Source organism: Mercenaria mercenaria, chromosome 4 (genome assembly GCF_021730395.1).
Source record: "Mercenaria mercenaria strain notata chromosome 4, MADL_Memer_1, whole genome shotgun sequence".
Lineage (NCBI taxonomy): Eukaryota > Metazoa > Mollusca > Bivalvia > Venerida > Veneridae > Mercenaria > Mercenaria mercenaria.
The window spans coordinates 31,357,851-31,367,530 of NC_069364.1; positions in this window are offsets into that span (position 1 = coordinate 31,357,851).

Here is a 9,680-nt window from a genome sequence, read left to right on the forward strand (position 1 = left end):
ATACTGACGATTCTAAGTAATGTTCAGCAATTTGTGTGTTATCTGCTATTATAAAGTTTCATGAAGTTTAGAAAAATGCTTATTTGAACACTATCATCAATCTTTATTCTACGTAATGGGTTATAGTATTTCTATGGAAATGCAATTAAAGCAAGAGCTCGTTGAACGCGAAATGCACCCCACACACCCCGGTGCATTCAGTAACTGCACAAAGAACAGAAATTATTTGGTCACTGTGCACTGGAAGTTTGACGTACTGACCTCAAATCAATAATTATACGTCATTTAACAGTTACAAGGACCTCCGTATTAAATGTAGCCTTAGATAAAAGCATTCTCTTGTTATTTGGCAAAACAATTCTACTGTTCTAGGTCAATGTGACCTTGACCTTTGACCTACTGACCTCAATATATGTAGGGGTCATCTCCTGGCCATGACCAACTTCCCTATTAAATATCGTGCTCCTAGGCCCAAGCGTTTTCAAATTATCATCCGGAAACGGTTTAACTGTTCCGAATCACCGTGATCTTGACCTTTGACATAATGATCTCAAAATCAATAGGGGTCATTTGCAGGTCATCATCAACCTCCCTTTTAAGTTTCGTGACCCTTGTCCCAAGCGTTTTCATGTTATCATCCGGAAATTGTTAAACTGTTCCGGGTCACCGTGACCTTGATTTTTGACCTATTTACCTAAAAAATCGAAAGGGGACATTTGCTGGTCAGGACCAAACTCTCAATCAACTTTCATGACCCTAGGCCCAAGCATTTTTGAGTTAACGTCCGGAAACCGTTTAAATGACCCTGATCACTGTGGCCTTGACCTTGAACTTACTGACTTCAATATCAATAGGTGTCATCTGCTGGTCATGTCCAACATCCGTTTCATGATTCAAGGCCTAAGCGTTCTTGGGTTATCCTTCGGAAACCGTTTAACTGTTCCGAATCACTGTGACCTTGACCTTTAACCTACTAACCTTAAAATCAAAAGGGGATGTTTGCTGGTCATGACCAACCTTTCTATTTACTTTCATGATCTTAGGCCCAAGCGTTCTTGAGAACTCGTCCGAAAACTGTTTAAATGTTCCGGGTCACTGTGACCTAGACCTTTGATCTGCTGATCTCAAAATCAATAGGGGTCATTTGTTGGTCATGTCCAACCTACTTGCCAATTTTCATGGTCCTTGGCATAAGTGTTCTTGAGTTATCATCCGAAAATCGATTGGTCTACGGACAGACCGACCGATCGGCCGACCGACATCTGCAAAACAATATTCCCCTCCTTTTATATATAATAAACGAAATTTATTTGTATGTTAATTTCTTTTATGAGATATATTCATCTATACATTTATATTACTATATGTTACGGCAGTGATTTGTAGATATACCAGCAAATAGGCAGCATTTTGTGATTCAAATTCATATTTAACACTAAGTCTTGTATTTATTTAAACTATTAGAATTAGTTTAATTAGGCGATGGAAATCAATCTGCAAGTACATTACAGAAGATAGCCGAGCTCACCACGACAGTGATAAATAGTTACACAAATTTGAAGTTTCAAGAAGAGTGCAATAAAATCAATCATTATTCAGGTTAAACTCCAGTAACACGTGCATAAATACCTCCTGTCTATAGTAATCTTTTATGTCTCTCTTATAAATATAATTAGAGACAGTATCCACTGTATCTATATAATACTCTGTTGAAATGTAACGAAACTTATTGTGAAACAGAGTATTAATTTCATATAAAAGTATGCATATATTCATTTCTGTTCAGTCCCGCTGTTTTTATTGGTTGAATAATCATAGATTTACGACTTGTTTTGGTTCTTCTAGTAGGTTAAAAGTTGGCTTAGACAGCTACGCCGAATAAACTTTTCACCTTCTTTTGCAAGGAGTAAAGTAAAAGCTCGATCATCACGTTTATTTTGGATCATGTTTATGATTGTCACGTCTGTAAGTCAAGACTTTAGATTTACGATTTGGGATCAAGCCATTTTCAGAGCAAGTTAAGGGACAGTTTCCTTAACATATTTGTTTACGGCAGCTTCAGGCTGTCAAATTATGTATAAGTTATAGATCAGTCACTTGCACATAAAACGTACGAGACAGGCCTTAGTAGGCGCGCAGTTTTTCCGTCTAAGATTTAGTATCCTGAAACCAATATTTTACTAGTCTGTTAACGTACAAAAACAACTGAAAATGCCATTCGATATTGTGTTAATTACGTGTTCTTAATTTCTAATTCTCCAAATTGTTTCATTTCATGATTTTTCCTTCAATGGTATCAATTTTCCTATTTTCATAAACGGAGTCTCCTCCTTACATTCTAACAATCTGTTCATTAAACTGGCCTGTTTATGGCCTGTCTTTGTGAATTAACCATTGCTATAATTTGACTTCAATAAAATTCTATTACATGTATTAAGAAGAAAATTATCTACGTCTACCTGATTCAGTTAAATTCAACTTTGCAATTATTTTAAATACAGCTTACCTTTGCCCGGTTACGTTATTCTGGATAACATGGACTGGGATACAATGTATTTTATAGACATGTATATTCATCTCTCTATTTCATATGTATACTTATCTATCTAAGGATATCCAAGCGTGAGCGATTTTGTGAAAAATAAATAAATGTTATCATAGAATTCCCTAGCGCCTAAGAAAAGAATCGGACTCGTCTAAATTATTTCCTGATGTTTCGGAAGCCAGTCAATACGGAATCGGTCCTCCATCCATCCAGATTTTGCTCATATGCGAAAATAAGTCTAAACATAATTGCTAACGTCGAAATCTCAAGCTGTCAAATTATGCATGCGTTATGGATCAGCCTCTTGAACATAAAAGGAGACATGTCTTACTAGTTTGTGCCATTTTCGCCTTGAAGTTTAGTTTCCTGAAACTGATGTCTTTCTCGTCTTTTATTGTATACAAACAACGGAAATTCCGTTCGCTGTGTTAATACTTTCTTATTCAAATTTTCCAAATTGTTTCATTTCATGATTTTACCTTTAATTGTGTCAACGCATTTTAGCGGACATTTTAAATGTACAACGCACTGCCTTCATAGTTTTCTCTCTTAAATTTCTATATATTTCATTAACTATGTCCCCTACCTACATTCTGTTAAATTTACTAACCTGTCTACTGTCTGTCTCTGTGAATAAGGTCTGTATAACATTTTGGTTTCAATAAGGTGAAATTCCATTATATACATTCAAGAAGATTACAATCGTATATTAACAGCCATGATTCGGAGATAGCTATATACTTGTCGTGGTCTTTCCTTTTTGCGTAGCGACAAATCAAATGTGTCAACATGTAGCTGATTCTATGCGCTTTTTAAGGGAGACACCTTTCACAGTTAAATACAACTTTTGAAACATACTACTTACAACGTAACATATACTGGCCCGGGTGGGTATTTCATAGACATGTTGGATCATCTGACTTTTCAATACGTTATGGAAGTAATGACTACTAAGAATAAGTGATTCTAAAGACAGATAAATGCTTTTACCAATTTCCTTAACAAACCCAAAGGTTTACAATATTTTCTGATGTGTCGGAAGCCAGTTAAAACGGAATCGGTACTCCATCCATCTACATTAAGCTTAAATTGCAATAAAAAAACGTAAAAAGTAGCGGAACACTTTTCTAAACACCACTGCTTACATCGTAGTTTCAAGCCATTAAGTTATGCAAACGTTATAGATAAGTCACTTGGCAATGCAAAGAATACGAGAAAGGTCTTACGAGGCGCGCCATATGGGTCATTTTCACCTGAAAATTTAGTATCCTGATATTTTTCTCGACTTTTATTTTATATAAAAAATCAACAACATGAAAATGCCATTCGATTTTGCTATAAATATTGTTGTTATTATCAATTTTCCAAATTTTTCCATTTCATTTCATGATTTTTTTCTTTAATGGTTTAAACCCATTTTAGCGAAATTTTCACATCATTAGTGCCATGCAACCATAATTTTCCATCTTAAATTTCTACATGTTTCATTAACGGCATCTCCTTACATTCGTTTAATTATACTGGCCTGTCTACTTCCTGAATAAGGCTTTATTATCATTTGACTTCAGTAACATTAAGGAAAATTCCAGAGTACACTCGTCTATTTACAGCCATGATTATGGGAGCTATATACTCATAAGACTAGGTACTGAGGGCGTTCCTTTTTCCTCGGCGACAAATCAAAGGTATCTACGTGTAGCTCATTCTATGCACTTTCAATAGAGTCATTTTACAGTTAAGTTCAACTTTTAAAACACAAGCTATACCACTTAAGATATAGCATATGTTGGTCCAGATACGTTTTCTGAATAACAGATATAGGTCCAGGGGTATTTCACAGAGTGACATATATATTAATTTTGCTATTTAATATGTTTATTGAACTAAGAATTAGTATTTCTTGTTTAAAATAGATAAATGTTTTTATAAATTTTCCTAACGTCTATGGGTCTGACACGTCTAAAGATTTCCTGATGTATCGGAAGCCAATCAAGGCGGAATCGGCCTTCCACCAATCTAAATTATGCTAAAATTTTCGAAGAAAAACATGTAAAAATTAACGGGACCATTAAAATTTTGTTTTACACCATTGGTTACATTGAGGTCTCAGGCTGTCAGATATGCATACATTCACACATACAATGTATTTCATACAACCCCGTCTCTGAAAGAGCGGGACTTATTATGTGAACACTCGTGGTTCGGCGTTCAGAAGCATGTCCGCCCTCTAAGTCGAACAGTTTTCATCCAATCATCACCAGAATTGCTGACAACGCATAATATATTCGCCAAGTGCGATATCCACTCAAATCGCCAAAGGCACTCTTGGATTATGACACTTGAATTATGACTGAATTACTCGAAAAACTGCGAATTTAGCCTTGTCCGCTCTGTAAGTCGAAGTTTTTATCCGTTCTTCACCAAACTTGCTGACAATGTTTGTGGGCATTATATCTCAGCCAAGTTCGATAACCACCAAAATCACCCAAGACACTCTTGGATTATGGCCATTAAATTACTCGAAATCTGCAAAATTAGCCTAGTCCATTTAAACAGTTTTGATCCGATTGTCAATTTCATCCCACCTGGAACCTCACAAATAGGCCTACCTTGATTCCTCCTTACTCTTTTGGGGGGTTAACAAGGCATACAACATCAACATTATCATCTTAATGATACGTAACTGAATATTTAGACGGGTGTATTTTGTGACAGTCTGGCACTCTTGTTTTCGCTTCTTTTTAAGTTCTAGACATGTAGTGTACTTTTGTAACTTTTTGAAGCCGTAAAATTATATATATGGCGGGTAAGCTGTTTTTTTGTTGACGTTTTTTTCATGATAAGTATATAACGAAAACAGAATTATGTGTCAATAATTAAACTGGTACTTTCATCTTACCTTAAATACACGTAAAAAGCATCATTTGTATTGCTTTTTTTCATCAGCAATACCATCATAATTTGACAATTGATCTGAAAATGATTCAGCACCGTTTCACCCGCCGTAACTTCGTTGCTACATGACGTCAACGTAAGAACTCTCGGACGTTCCTGTGACAAATATACAATTCTTTTGATTAAGTATGGTGACTTATATTGCTGTATGCTATAACTTTCCTTTGAAAATTTATAAAAAGTTTGTTTCTATTTTTCTTCTGTTTCTCTTATTGTACCATTGTAAGTATAGAGTGCACTAAAGCAAAATAATAGCAGACTCGGTTTGATTGAGTCTGTTCATGAGCGGTAGGCGAAAGTGCAACACTCCTCACGCCCCTAGCACCGGCTTAAGCGGAACTCTATTGAATAGGCTTCATTATCCCAATAGACACGAAGTCGGGACTTCACCGCCAGAATGCTGTTTGTAGTATTCTAGCAGTAACAGATTTGTCTTTTTCGGGGAGAACGTGGGTTAGTATTAGGCCTAAGACCTCCATTGAGAGTTCATTTACATACCTACTTACTGCATTTCGGGGCTAGTCAAACCCACTGGACACTTTTCCACTTTTCCTTTTTTGTGTAAGTTTTTATTCATCATTGTATGATTAATGTTATGGGTTAATACTTAACAGAGAGATGCTGTAAAAACAGCATTTTATAACGCGCGATCCGTGGCAAAGCGTAACCGGATAATTCAACTTTTAGCGACAAGGGAAGTAATGCGTACATTTACTCCTAAAAAGGGATTCCAGATTAGTATCCCTTCCTAGTGTGTAGTAACGAAATACGTGTTTTTTTCGTTCAGAGTGAGTGAGTGAGTGAGTGAGTGAGTTAGATTTTACGGCGAACCGACACAAAAAGGCCATACATCGCGAAAACAGCGCTTTGAAAAGTAAATTGTAAGCATCTCTAAAATCAATTATGTAAATGTATAAACATATAAAATGTCAAGTAAATTGTAAAGCACGTCTAAAACATTTATGCAAAACGTATATAAGGTTAAATATTAGTGACAACAAACAATATTGCAAAATGTGTAAGAAAAATATATGATTCAGATGTTTGTGATAAATGCTTCTGCTTTAAAAAGACAAGATATTGCTGACTGAAATATTTTCAACAACTCTTTCAAAGATTGAACGTCATAGTATGTACTGCGTTGTGGAACGAAGATGCATCAAAATTAATCACTCATGACTTCGGCCTTCGTGATTAGATTACTAAGCATCTGAACTCAAAACCGTGTTTTATTTGCCAACAAAGCACGCAAAACTAAAATCTATTTCCCGATTATGTACGTATATGTACGCTGAAACTAGTGACCCAGACAACATATCGACCGAGCGCAGATTTACATCTGGGAATTACTGCAAGTATGGTCCAAGATGACCAAGCGCTTACTTACTTATGTTTATATATATTTGATAGATATTTATATTTTATGATATCGGTTTGTATTGTATGATTTGTGTTTATGACTTTGTCATACTTATATTTGTTAATTTGCAGAGGCAAGAATTGTCACTGATTTGCCAATAAACATATACTTGAACTTGAAAGAAAAACTTTGAAAATGTTTCCATTACCTCGAAACTAAAATCTTTTGATTTATGAAATTTGAAAATCTTCAATCCTTTTCAGCTACAGAGGTATGACTCCAGTTGTTTCAGGATTCTTAAAAACAACTTGATAACTAAGCCTGCATATAAGCAATGTGTTCCTATAAAATGTAATTGTGGAATAGAAAGCGCTTTATCTGAACATGTTTACAATTACGTTTTTTGTTGTTTGCATTTGATAAATATTGGTATATTTCAACTACCTGAAATAAAAGGCACTTACTCGTATCTTCGGAATTCATCTATTTTCAATTTATCTTCGATAGACAAAGGAGGATATAATAATTAACTTGCATTTCTAAATTTATTTTGGTAAATAGGTATTTGTCAATGCAAATACTCAACAGCGCGTATATATCCCTAGACAAAATATGTCAATATCCTGGGCAACCAGGATAGGAAAATCAAATTTTAAAAATATTTCCAGTGAACATCTGACGTGTACTGTATTAGGAACTCAAATAAGTGTGTATAATCATTGTTGACCAAAATCTGATTAACCACCCTTAATGTCTTATCTTTTACGAAAGACATAAATTCATTATTTTAATTTTAGATTTATATTTCGGACACATTTTATGAGAAAATGAAATAAAACTAGATAACTTAAAAGGTAAAGACGGTAGTATAATTCAACGACAATTTATCCGCTGTCATCCGCTATCCTTACCGAAATACCGCGGTAAAGTTAAGAGTTAAAAGTACAGGCAAGCCTCAATGCACAAAGTTGATGTACTTGTAGCTCCTGTTGGTTGAAGTATGTCACGCTTGCAAACTATTGACCCCGTTCATGGGAAATAACCTAAAACTTACCTAACTCCGGGCTAATCGTCATATCGTCTGCGCAAATGTCGGAATACTACCGTTACAGTTTTATGCTTTTGTCACGATTTTTGTACTGTTTAGCTACGAAAACAATGTATTCAAACGTCACTAAAAGTAAAATATTTGTAATGTAGTGAATGAAAAAAGCGAGTTTTATCTTTTGCCTATACGTTCTTGTTGCGATACCCTATTTGATATATATATATATGGTAACTAAAATTTACAGGTTGTTTTCGGTGTGAAGTAACAGCTGAGTGCATAAATTTACTAAATATATTTATGCCTTTTCTCTTCTCCATGAATCAATAGAAATATTTGATATTTCAAAAAATGACATTCTAAAAATATCTGAAGCAAAGTGAACAACTCTTGTATTGACAGTTTTTCATTGATTTTGAGATATCCCAAATAGTCTAAACAGCTGAATAAAGTCAATAGTGTATAGTGGAAGTTCAACACTTTGAAAGAGCCTATACTGAACTTTATTTTGTCTTTTAGTAAATTCAAAAATTCAAACGCCAGGACTACCCAAGAGTCTAAAACTCATGTAAAAGTTCTGAGTGAAAGAGAATGACATGTTCTTTATTATATACACTTAAATTCAGGTGATAATTGTTGATATAATTGTAAATGAGAGGCCTAAACAAAAATCTTTTTTTCCAGTTGTATAAAAAGTTGAAGTTGTGAATTAATGTGAATATCTTAAGTTACCCGCTTACATTGTTTACAACAATTAATAAATCACCTTATGGTTTATTTAAGGTAGTAGACCTGCAACAAAAAATCGTCACAGTACATATTCTCCATATGAGCCGCGCCATGAGAAAACCAACATAGTGGCTTTGCGACCAGCATGGATCCAGACCAGCCTGCGCATCCGCGCAGTCTGGTCAGGATCCATGCTGTTAGCTAACAGTTTATCTGAATGCAGAAGGCTTTGAAAGTGAACAGCATGGATCCTGACCAGACTGCGTGTGGTATGTTTTAATACCATATTTCAACGTTATCCAGGGGTTGCCATTTATTCATAAACTGATTTTCATTTTCCGTACGCCAGTCCAAGCTTTTTTCTACATTTTCCGGATAAATGACGTTACGACATGATTTCCGGTTTATCAAACGTGAAAAACTACCGTAACAGAGAAATCCTCGCACTCACGTGCTGTTTAAACACTTTTTTAATATATGCGCCTTCCGTGGCAAAGCGTAAACGTCATTTGGTCAAAAGCGGACAACTTTTATAAAAAGGAAATGACGTTAGTGTAAAAAACTATGTAAATCGCAAATGCCGTACAACCATGATGACTTACCTACTAATTAAGAACATCCGAAAATATTACCAACACAAGGTCATAATTCAGGAGACAAGCATTTCTCTACTAGATATCATATAGAGATTGCCGGCTATACATTGAAATAACGTCGTTCCATACATGCTACAAGCCAATCGCATGTCGGTAAAAACATCACGTGAGATCGCCATTCTTCGTGTTCTACCAATATACCCGAAGCCGCAATTAATGAGGCCGTAGGTAACAAACCCAACCTGCGACCCTCTAATTATGCGCAACAAATTCACGCATCGAATGTTAGCACTACATGTGGAAAATGGACTGACCGGGTCAATGTTTAGCTTGTCGTATTTACTCAACTGAAAGTGTTGTTGTTGTATTAAACAATTTATATGTTTGCGTAAATATTGTCCGTAAGTAAAGACGCTCGCGGCAGTTTCGTGTTTTCGTGGAAGGCGAAGA